This window comes from Schistocerca serialis, chromosome 3 (genome assembly GCF_023864345.2).
Source record: "Schistocerca serialis cubense isolate TAMUIC-IGC-003099 chromosome 3, iqSchSeri2.2, whole genome shotgun sequence".
Lineage (NCBI taxonomy): Eukaryota > Metazoa > Arthropoda > Insecta > Orthoptera > Acrididae > Schistocerca > Schistocerca serialis.
In genome coordinates, this window is record NC_064640.1 from 708,047,618 (window position 1) to 708,060,680 (window position 13,063).

A 13,063-nucleotide genomic window follows, 5' to 3' on the forward strand; every position below is an offset into this window, starting at 1 on the left:
GTAGCACTAAGCACATAGTAGCGAAAAACAACATTTCAAAAACGTATTGAGCATTTTAGGTCCTGTCGGAAAACCTTATATAAATACAGTTATTACCGCTAGTAATTAATCACTCATTTCTTTGTTATTTAAATTGTCAACGCCAGACAATACACCACGACACCATACAACTTTCCTCGCATCTTTAGTGCCACAACAGTAAGATTTTGACGATGGCGCCAATGGGAAAAAGGGGTATATCGATACGAAATGTTCCGACTTGCGAACTGTACTTCCCCCGTTCACTTTCCTTTGTGGGTGACAAGGAAACACTTCTGCTTTGTCGACTAACTTTTTAACATAGACATGGGAACCGAATGATTTAGGCCTATTGTTTGTATTCTACACACATTTCTATGACACAAAACCCTCCAAAAATTTCGAAATTTTTCAGTTCTCAAATAGTAATTAGTTCAACGAAATTATCATAAATTTTACATACCCTTCAATTTAGTCACAATTCGCATCGTAAAAGAGAGCGCCTTTTATGCCTATGCAGTTCATTGCAACATCACCACTGAAGCCAGGAAAATTATTTGTATACCTTATGAATTTCTAAATACATGATATTAAGTAAAATATTTATTTCCTAAAATGGTCAATACAGGCATTTGCACGGAAATTGGTGCTCTATTCATTACAGAGGTATCCAGTTTCAAACGTGGCGCTGATTTGTAGCAAATATTGTGAAAGTAATTAAGTCTATTGGAATACATCGCAAAGAAATAGAAGAAAAATGGCGACTGCTGATAGATTGGTGAGGCTGCGAGCAGTCTGAAACAGAAGACAGTTCATAAAAAGTGCTTTGAATGGGGGCGATATTGGACAACCGAACTACGGAGTGTCTCAACTATTCGCGTGGCTAAGGGCAATAAGAGAGAGAGAAAAAAGTTTATAAACTTTATAATATAAATATTTTATTTTAGACATTTTTACTATTTGCACACACATTTGGTAATAGAAAACAAATAATACAGTGTGAGGGATGAGCTTGCATAATTTTGCAAAGATTTTCAAATCTCGGTTGAATAGAAGAAAGTTCACAACGTAAATCACTAGTAATATTGAGTTTGCTTCTGTATTTCGTTTTCATTGCTACAACTGCTGAAAACGCCCTTCCGCTCATATAAGTGCTTGAAAATAGTAAGTGTAGTTCCAGTGCTTGCTTTGCTACCCTGAGGTAAGCTTTCAGAAAGTTTACACAAAATAATGACTTAACCGTCTTGTCAAAGCCATATTTGGCTCCAAAATATTTTTTAATTTCCAAAGCTTGTTTTTGCTGTGTTTCCGACAGCACACCTATGTCAAAATGAAAAGTACCTGTTGCCAGTCTGTAAACGTTATTATCACACAAGCTAGGGAAGTAGTGCCTGAATCCGTCAGGTAGCTGCTGAAAATCATTTCATATATTAATCGTAGTCTCAATTTGCTTGAGGACTTCCATTAACAGCGCTTCTTCCAGGATTCCAAATAATTTTGGAAAATGGGAGTAATTGCAGGCTACAATTTTATCTTTCCAAAGTTGCAATTTATCAGTATATGCTGTGATGGCATCCCGATGATAAATTGTGTTCGAATATCCATCTTGCAGTTTCAAGTTCAGTGAGTTCAATGAAAATATCAGTCATAAATGACAACACAATTTGGACACTTAGCTTTCGGAGTTCCACATACAATTCAGTTTTGTCCTGAATTTACAAAAACTGAATCACTTTATCTCCAAGTTCAGATAATGTAACTAACATATTTCCTTCTCAGAACCAGTATACTTACGTATGAAATAGCAATTTCTTATGTTCTGTTCCCAAATCTTCTCAAATGGCCGTAAAAAGACGAGTATTTAACGCGTACTTTTTAACTTGATTCACAAATTCAATGTGTAGTTTTAAGAAGTCGTAGAGTGAAATTGGAATAGTCTTAGCTGCCAAGGCTTGACAGTATATAATACAGTGAAATGAAATAACATTGGTGTTCTTTCCTTTGACCGTCGGCACGAATCTTGAGCGAGATCCAAGCACTGACGGGACACCGTCTGTGCATACGCCGATCAGCTTTTGCCACGACAGGTAATATTTGCAAAAGAATTGAGATATCGTTATCGTTATATGAGTGTCTTTTGAAGTAGTCGTTAGCTCTGCAGAAAATAGCATCTCATTTTTGATTGTTTCTTTTTGTATGAATCGAACGACAACTAACAGTTGACAACAATTTGGAACATATGTACTCGCGTCTAACGACATTGCAAAAAAGTGTAATTCTTTCACGGCCTGCGCTACCTGTTTTTTTTTTTATGTATTCGATCATATCATCAATCCGACGTTTCACAGTATTGTCAGAAAGTGGTATTTGTGAAAGTTTCTGTTTACTTTCTGGTTCAAGAAAAATATTGTACTGTATTGAACTGGGGACCTAGAAACGACGGAGAGGCTTCGTCCCCGCCGTCACGCGCTGTGGTGCACAATCCCACAACAGGTTACAGCAGTCCAATCCACTCACCCCACCGCCGCCCCACACCGAGCCCAGGGCTATTGTGCGGATTCGTGCAGGGGACCGGCACGCCTTCCCATCCGGAAAGCAGTGCATTAGACCGCACGGCTAACCGGGCGGGCACAATATCAGTTACTTTCATGAGACAGGGTTTGACAAGTGTTTCTCAGACAATATAACTTTTCTTAGGCTTTGTGCTGAGTAGCGGTAACTCATAGGAAGCTAGGATAGCTTTTTCAGGAGACTGAACACTGGATCCAGTAATATCCAACTTTATACGTTTCAAACTCTCACATTTCGCAGCAAAATACTCCATCGGCTTACCTTTTAAAGCGCTACGTTTAGCCCGCAAATGTCGTTCGAGACAACAAGATCTCATGGCATGATTGCTCAATACTTCATAAAGAATAACACATTTCGGCTGGTCGACGCCATTGTTTTGTTCAACAACAAAACCTGATTTAATAAAATCATGACAGAATTTGCGTTTCTTCTACAAACTAATGGCGAAGTAAAGAACAAAAAAATAGCTTTACGAGTGGACAGTTCACTTTGACATCAAAAGTACGCACGACTAAACTGCTTGTTTGATCGATACTGAATGAACAGCTCAGTCCAACTAGGACTCGAGCGCCAACGCTGCTCAGAAACAAAGCAACTACTGGCAACAATAACCATATCGTTGAAGCTGCGAGAAATCCCATACAGAAGAGATTTGGTGCGATGTGCTCGAATCGGGCCGATGTTCGACGATCGGCCTAGTTTTCGCACGTCTGCTCTTACTCGTACGCTACGAATTCCAGCGGTGGGATTGGCTACGGTCAGTCACAGCGCTTACATTCAGGCTGATCATCTATGACTAAAATAATCTCAGAGCACATAGGAAATACTGGGCAGTTCGTCGTAAGTACTAACACATTTGTATTGATTAAATAGCAACTTTTTTTTTTAATGTAATGCGTTGGTACCGCTCGCCACAGCCGCGCCCCTTCCTAAACGTCCTCACGTCCACCCCTCCCCCTTTCAGGAGGACGCCCCACAGTTTGAAAACCTATGATCTACACGAAGCCTACAGGAACCCTTTCCTACTGTCTCGTGTATCATTGCTGAGTTCCTTTGAGCGCTGTTTTGGTACACATTGTCAAGTTAGAGGTCTGGTTCCTCTGTCAAACGCGCACTGCTGATAACGCATAGTAAACGTCTTTTCTTCCTAACCAGCAATAAAGGAAACAGTTACTGTAATCGATACTGAGAGTTAGCTAGTAGTGTGGGACTGTTTCAAACCTTCTTATATAAAAGACGATTAAACACGAGTCGTAGCCGGCAGCTGTGGCCGAGCGGTTCTAGACGCTTCAGTCGGGAACCGCGCTGCTGCTACGGGCGCAGGTTCGAATCCTGCCTCGGGCATGGATATATGTGGTGTCCTTAGGTTAGTTAGGTTTAAGTAGTTCTAAGTCTATGGCACTGATGACCTCAGATGTTAAGTGCCATAGTGCTCAGAGCCATTTGAACCACGAGTCGTAGCGTTGAATTAACTATAGAGAGAACATGGTGTTTCACTAATACATGATAACCCGCTGTGAGAAATTAGCTTGTGACAAATAAATAGGTAATCTTTTTTGAAAGACCAACATGATTCCACACACATCCGTAAATGCTATTTGTACAATTTTGGCTCTTATGCCATTGTCAAGCACCGACAGCAGTGAACTGACTGTAATTAATTTAATCTTGATAAGAAAGGCAAAAAAACAAATACCGGCATGCGGCAGGAAAATATAAGGCCGTCGACCAGCAGCCGAGCTTATAACCTATATAACAAGCTGCTCGGCAGGCAGTGAAGGCCCAAGGTATGTCTACAGATCGTTGTGTCATTCCCTGCCTTGCGGATGTGGCATGGAAAGGCGTGTGGTCAGTACACTTCTCTGTTGGACGTTTTGCAGTCTTTCCAGACGGTGGAATAGCTACTGCTGGGTCAAATAGCTTCTCAATCGGCATCAAGAGGCTGTGTGGACCCCGTACCACTCCTCCCACCAATGAAAAACTCTTAGAAATATCGGAAATACAACCTAGGTCCACCGCACGGCAGCCATCAACGCTGACCATTCGTCTACGGAGGTGAACTGGTCTATATAAACGACCTTTAAAATGATAACAGAAATGCGAACTTGACTCGGTGTAAGTGATCCTTCCGTAGAATAAATTTTGAAAACATGATAATCATGTACGCAGAAGGTAGTCATCACTGAGTGTATAAAGGTTAAGATACCATTCTCGTTTGTATCAATACGAACTGCTAATACCAGAGTGAAACGTGCCACCTCAAAGGTCTTAGCGACTCACACTGCTGCCATATCGAACAAAGATATTGTCAATTACCTGCTACGAGAGCGTGTAAAACTTTTAATGTGTATCAGATGATGCTATGGAGGTCATATAGGTGAGCGACCTCTGGAAGCGCGTAGGTATGAACATGTTGACTTGGTGAAACTGTTCACAGCTACTGAAAACAGATCCAGGACGAATAGTGTCAATTACATGTACTGAGATGGTTACATATACAACAATACTACTTTAGTCTGCGTATCCTTCATTATGAAACGTGATGAAAACAAGGCTGAAGTTGTCTAAAAACCTTCTATTATGCAAATCTGTTTTTTGTTTGGTCGTATTCCGAACTGTTCATATATCTGTAGTTCTTCAAGAACGTTCGACAAAAAAGAAGTGACAGGAGAAACATTTAAACTGCATACTGAAAAAGTCATGGGAGAGTGATATACACGTCCACAGATGAAGGTAGTATCACGTACACACGGTATAAAAGGATGGTGAATTGGCAGAGCAGTCATTTGTATTCACGTAATTTATATTTAATGAATTCCATAGTGACGGGGGGCGCACGACGTGTATTGACAGACTTTGAACGCGGAATCGTAGTTGTAGCTGATCCATGAGACATTCCATTTCCAAAATCGTTATGCAATTCAGTACTTCTGGATTCACAGTGTCCAGAGCTTGCCTAGAATACAAAATGTCAGGTAGTACTTCTCACTACAGATAACGCAGTGGCCGACGACATTCACTTATCGACCGAAAAAAAAGTCGTTCAAGTGGCTCTGAGCACTATGGGACTTAACATCTGAGGTCATCAGTCACATAGAACGTAGAACATCTTAAACCCAAGTAACCTAAGGACATGACACACTTCCAAGTCCGAGGCAGGATTCGAACCTGCGACCGTAGCGGTCGCGCGGCTCCAGACTGTAGATCCTAGAACCGCTCGTCCATCTCGGCCCGCTTATCGACCGACAGTAGTGGCGTTTGCGCAGAGTTGTCGGTGCTAACAGGCAAGCAGCATTGCGTGAAATACCCGCAGAAATCAACGTAGGACGTACGATGAACGTATCCGATAAGACAGTGCGGCGAAAATTGGCGTGAATGGGCTATGGCAGCAGACGAACGACGCGAGTGCCTTTGTTAACAGCACGACATCAACTGCAGCGCCTCTCCCAATCTCGTGACTATATCTTGAACTCTAGACGATTGGAAAACCGTGACCTGGTCAGATGAGTCCCGATAGCAGTTGGTAAGAGCTGATGACGGAGTTCAAGTGTCGCGCAGACTCCACGAAGCAATGGATCCAAGTTGTCAACAAGGCACTGTACAAGCTAGTGGTGGCTCCATAATGATGTGAGCTGTGCTTACGCGGGGTGGACTGAGTCCTCTGGTTCAACTGACACGATCATTGACTGGAAATAGTTATGTTCAGCTACTTGGGGACCATTTGTAGTCATTCATGGACTTGACGTTCCCAAACGACCATGGAATTTTAATGGATGACAATGTGACATGTCACAAGGGCCCCAGCAATAGGTTTGAAGAACATTCTGGACAATTCGAGCCAATGATTTGGCCATACAGATCCTTCAACATGGGACATAATCGAGAAGTCAGTTCATGCAGAACATCCTACACCGACAACACTTTCGTAGTTGTGGACGGCTATTGAGGCATAATGGCTCAATATTTCTGCAGGGGAATTCCAACGGCTTGAGACAGTGTCATGTCGAGTTGCTGAACAGCTCAGTCCAACTAGGACTCGAGTGCCAACGCTGCTTGCTTGTCAGACACTGTACAAACTTAACTGGACGGTCTGGCTCGTCCTCAGTGACACGTTGTCTGTAGTCTGTGGTCTGTAGTTTTTAAGGGTGTCATTTATGTAGGGCCAAAATTGTCATTGATGTGCTGCTGGTCCCAGTACCTTGTGAGAAGCGGCGAGTACCGCTCTCTGGACTCTTTACTGAGCGATGCCAGAAAATCGGTTGATGCTGGTTCATCCGCAGCCAAATTCGATCATCCAGCTTTCGATTTGTCTGCAGCAGGGCTACTTTCAAGTAATTTCGTGAGAAGTTTCATCACCGCAGTTTTGGGAATGGGAACTCTGTCTAGGTGGTGTTGTTCGAAAGCCTCTGCGATAACATGGATGCTCCTCTATCCTCACATCAAGACGATCTCGGTGTGTTCGGCTTATGTCAGTGACATCAGATTTCAAGTCACCTGTAAGAATGAAACATCACTCATGACTCGAGAAAGAATAAAGCTATGCTCAACAGAAAGATAGTTTCTTCTCTCGTGAAATTCTATATCTACCCGATAAGTCACATGAACATCTTTTCGTTTGAAAATTACGAGTTGCACCCAAGATGGCGCTTTCCAAAATGGTTGACATGTTGGTAACATAGACTCACAGGTTATCCTCGTTGCCCATTTATTATTACGTGACTTTAAAAAATCTGTTTATCCACCAATTTGATGGCTTCCAAAATGGTCGCCATGTTGGTAACATAAAGTCACAGGTTTCCCTCATTGCCTATTTCTTATTACTCGACTTTAAATTTCTGTTTATGCACGAGTTTTCATTTTAGGAAGGTGATTTCACATCTGTGGGTCACCTTCTGATATCCCGGCCCGACAAGTTTGAAAGCCCGCCGGAAGCATGGACCTCTATGACGGTCGCTAGGGGCCACTGCGCTAATCCGCGAGCGATGCTGTCACCGCTGCAGCGCTAGCTACAGATACATGCCTTTTCTACCGGCCTATCAGCGACCGCTGCTGTCCTTTTATCAGCAGCGCAGCCACTCAGTCAGTCACACCTCCGCATTTCCTATATTATCCGCAGATTAGGTTCCCATAAGCCCATTGTCTCGCCTCTGATCATCAACCCCGGTAAGCTGCCACGCCTTCACAAACACATCCCTCCAACCCTACACCTACACACACTCCAGACCCTATCTTAAAGCCACTTCAACAACTCCTTCTTCCAGACAATGAGATCCGCGCCGATATTTATCCATCCTACCAAGTTTAACCCTATCCGACCTTTCCCGCTCCACATCATGGCCCCTCTCTCCTTTACCCTCGCCATTCATTCCAATCCCTTTTCTACTATACCATTACCCTCTCCACACAACATCACTCCTCCTCACCCTCTGTCTCTCCCACCGTTTGTATTCCCAACATCCGCTTCACTTTCTACCTATTATCTCCACAGTTTCCCCACCTAACAGACCTCTATCTCTACACCCACAGCCTTCAACCGCTATGGAAGTAATCTCTCCTCCCACAATACTTCGCACCCAATGCAGGTCATTCAGATGTTAAGTGAAAGCGCAGTGGTCCATAGCTTTTTTCGTAGAAAAATATCACCACTTCGCAATTGTGTTGTTTAAATTGTGTATACTTTTCATCCTATTTTCTATTCGTCATTAATCATTTTAATTTAAAACGAAAACAGTCCTCATATTTTTTCTATAAATTTTGGTATATCATTAAGGAAGTTTTCGGTTGAAGGGCCGAATATTGTAACGATGACAGCCCACTCCCCGCCATATGGGGCGTGGGGGTTGCAATAACAATAAAGAAAAAAAAGCTCAGTCACTCAGTTGTGATTTCACCGCACTATTGTATTGATCTCGCTATACAACGTTGTTTTGGTTCTGGATTTGCCACGTCTTCGTCTCAGTTTTGGTTTACTCGTTGGACTTGTTATTCCGCCGGGCCGTCTCTGTTGCCTGTCTTTCTCTCGTTGTTGTCCATCTGATTGATTACTCTCCGGCGGCTCGCTGTTGACGCAGTCAGCGAGACTCCGCAGGTTGTCAAATTGTTCCCGGTCTTGTCCGAATTCTGTTACTACACACTCTGTAGACAAAACCATGTCGATCACTAGAGACCTTTCACTAACTTTGTAGAAAAAGAAAGAAAAGAATATGAGGTGTGAATCTCTTTCAGGAAGTATCTAGGAGAGGAAAAGTTTTGACTTCGGCTGCATTCGTAGTGTGTAGTAGCTACACATACAATGAGGTGACAAATGAAACTGGATAGCGATATGTACATATATAGATGGCCGTAGTATCGGTTACAGAAGGTATAAAAGAGCAGTGCATTGGCGTAACTGTCATTTGTGCTGAGGTGATTGAAGTGAAATGATTCCCGACGTGATTGTGCCCGAACGACCGGAGTTAACAAATTTTGAACGCAGAATGGTGGTTGGAACTAAACGCATGGGACGTTCCATTTCGAAACTCGTTAAGAAATTCAATAGTCCGAGTGTCAAGAGCATGCCGAGAATATCACATTTCAGATATTACTTCTCGCCACGAAAAACACAGTGATTGCAGGCCTTCACTTAACGACCGGGAGCAGTTGCATTTGAGTAGAGTTGTCAGTATTTACAGACAAGCAATACTGCGTGAAATAGCTGCAGGAATCAATGTGTGAAGCACGATGAATGTATCTGTTAGGACTGTGCGGCGAAATTTGCTGTTAACGGCTATGTCAGTAGACCAGCGACGCGAGTGCTCTTCCTAACAGCACGACCTCTCCTGCAGCGCCTGTCCTGGGCTCGTGACCATATCGGTTGAACCCTAGACCACTGGAAAACCGTGGCCTGATCACATGAGTCCAGACTTCATTTGATAAAAGCTAATGGTAAGTTTCGAGTGTGGCACAGATCCCACGAAGCCATGAACCCAAGTTGCCAAAAGATACTGTGAAAGTTGTTGATCGTTCCATAATGGTTTGGGCTGTGTTTGCATGGAATCGACTAGGTTCTCTGGTCCAGATGAACCGATCGTTGACTGGAAATGATTACATTCGGCTATTTGGAGACCCTTGACTTCATGTTCCCGTGACAATGCTCCACGTCACGGGGCCAAATTATTCGCGATTGGCCTGAAGAACATTCTGGACAATTCGAGAAAATTATTTAGCCATCAGGATCGCCCGACATGAATTTCACCTAACATTTATGGAACACAATCGAGAGGTCAGCTCGTGGACAACATCCTGCACCGGCAACTCGTTCGCCATTATGGACCTCTCAGTATTTCTGCAGGTAACTTCGAACGACTTGTTGAGTCAATGCCACGTCGAGTTGCTGGACTACGCAGATGGATGCAGAAGGGCAGAAGGAGGTCCGACGTGATATTTAGAGTAACCCATGACTTTCGTCACCTCAGTGTATTGGGATTTCAATTCGAGACGATCTCTCTTTGTCGTTTGCATTGTGTTGATTTCTGCATAATGAAATATGAGGCCGCTGACAGTCTGATGTCACTCCCGGTTGCATTCTTGGGCTAGTTCTATTGGCTATTATTGACACCACAGATGTCTTATACTGACTAGGGTAAGGTGGCATTGTCCAGCCTAGAGATGATAGGTACTGCTCTCTGTAATCATTACAAATGCGTTGCGGTATGGACCTACTATGCTGGGTTAATAGCGTGTGCTTTTTCCCACGAATGCAGGTGTTTTTTATTTTCTGTTGTTCAGTGTATGAAGCTGGGACTGATTGATCCTCAGTGATCAACAAAGCCTGTGGGAAAACATTTCAGAGTCCGCTAGTGCTTTCCCAGAGGTGGACATGTCTTTTGAAGGTTTCTTAGGCGAGTATTACTGTTATTGCGTGTACACGTACTCTGTCGACATGGACGTATAGAAAAGCTTAGAGTCATTAACTAGCTGAATGTGTTGTTTAACGAAAGAGCCGACATTGACGAGTGGAAACTTCTTCAAGTCAGATGTTCTGTGTATTGGTCTCCCTTTTCACTTTAAACTGTTGTTTATGGAGCATTTTATCGAGGAGAATTGCTAGAAAACAGCTAGAGGCGTTGTAGTGGCTGTTTGTGTTTCTCGTTTTCCAGTCTGGTTCTCGGAACTGAGAACCCATTAAAAGTGGTTGAAGCGCTACAGGGCATTTTTAAGTGGTATGTGAGTACTGACAATTTTATCCCCGGCCTTGCGGGTCAGATCGAGGCTGACGGCCTTTATTTAGAGTGTCTTAACAGTTTAGTAGTGTGGAGGATTAATGTGGGTCCATCGACAAGCGTTTAAAAGCAAGTTTACGGAGCGGTAAGTTGTGTAATTTGTCTAGCGCGCCGCTCATCGCCGAGAGTGTGAGGACTGACCGCGGCCATGGATGGGACTTAGCGTTAAGATCCGAGAGTGGGGAGGAATAAAAGTTTTCAAGACGTGTCGCTACAAACACTGAACAAATAAACTGAACATTCTGACATTGAGACGCGCCAGTTAAAACTGATTCAGTACGCGAAAGAACAAACGATGGTTAATGGCAAACTTGCCTTAGACACTTAAGTGCGGGAGTGTGTTACACATGGTTTCTAATGCTAAAAAGTGCTCGTGTGTGGCTCCTTATCACTTTATGATTGGCTAAGTGCCGGTTTCGCCTGTAATTCAGCATGAGCTTCCGATTTGCAACAGTGTTAGACTTACGCATACTCACACAAAGGCTTGAGTGATAGGCAACTGGCCGAGCATTGAAAATTCTGGTTGTGGCAAATCAGAACATGTCAAATCTAGCATAGCTCTCTGATGTGATTCTTATTATCTCCAAGAATGGAGCACGATTAGGTTTTATATCGTAACGGAAACGAAGAGAATTATGCCTTCTGTTCCTCCAGTTAATTTGCTACAGATGGTAAAATGGTTCAAATGGCTCTGAGCACTATGGGACTTAACATCTGAGGTCATCAGTCCCCTAGAACTTGGAACTACTCAAACTTAACTAACATAAGGACATCACACACATCCATGCCCAAGGCAGGATTCGAACCTGCGACTGTAGCGGTCACGCGGTTCCAGACTGCAGCGCCTAGAACCGCTCGTCCACAGTGACCAGCTACAGATGGCAAAAATGACGATGTGGCTCTGACGTTAGTAAGAAGGTATTTTATTTCAAGAAAACGATAATTAAACACTCAAAAGTAGGATATGATATTTAGTGAACATTTTACGTGGGAACGCGGAGTTTCTTGGCGGAAGGCAACTTCTACAACGAGAGCAGTTGCATCTAGTACAGGCATGGAAGTGTTTTTTGTACGAGTAGTAGGTACATGGAGCCAGAACATTATCACCACCTCCCTAATAGCGTGTTGGCCTAAATTTTGAAAGCAATACAAAAACGGCTATGCATAGTATGAAATCGACCTGTTCTTGGTACGTTTCCGGAAGTATGTGGCACCGGATGTTTACGCGCAGATCAGGCAGTTCCCCATATGTGCGGACCAATGAATTGTGTGTGTGGTGCTACCACCGGTTAGTGTACAAGATGTGTTCCATCGGGTTCATATCAGGTAAATCTGGCGACCAAGACATCAATGTCAGTTCACTATCACGCTCCTAAAACCACTGTAGCACGATTCTATTATTGTGACATTGGCAGTTGACCTTCGCCATGGGACAAGACATCAAGCACAAACGATGCAAATGATCCGAGATAATGTTCACATAGTACACAGATATCATGGTGCCTTCGATTACTACCACAGGTCCCTTGAAAGCCTAGGTGAATATAATCCTTTGCACAATACTGCTCTCACTGGCTTGTGTCAGTGGCGCTGTGCATGTTTCGAGTAGCCGTTTGCCTGGATGACTGCGTGTCTTCAAACGACCAACGACCTGGTGTAACAAGAAACGTGATTCATCCGAGGTGCCAGGCGACTCGTTTCCATTGATAAACGGTGCAGTCTCTATGACCCTGTACCCACTGCAGTCTTAAGTGACGAAGCCGTTGGGTCAATATGGAAAAGGGGTCACCTGTGTGGATCTGAACGTTTTGCTCCGAAAAACTTTGTCCTCTGTCGTCAAATATGCCGCAAATCGCTGCCTATCCTGCTTTACAGGGCGAGAAGCTTCCGATCTCCATAGTTCTGTAATGAGTCGTGGACGTCCCACACATTGACGCCTACTTGTGGTTTCACTGTCTTTAAAGCAGTTCTATAGAGGCTCATAACAGTAGCTTACGAGCAGCCACACAGCTTCGACGTTTCTGAGATGTATGTCTTCGAGTGGCGGCGGACCACAAAATCTGCCCTTTTTCAAAGTCTTTTATATCAGTGGATTTCCATATTTGTAGCACGTATCGTGGCTAGAATGATTCCCTATTCCTCTCTGCTCCGCTTATAAGAATTTCTTACTCGTCATGTGCCCACAGTGCCTTCAGGCACCATCCACTCTCGTG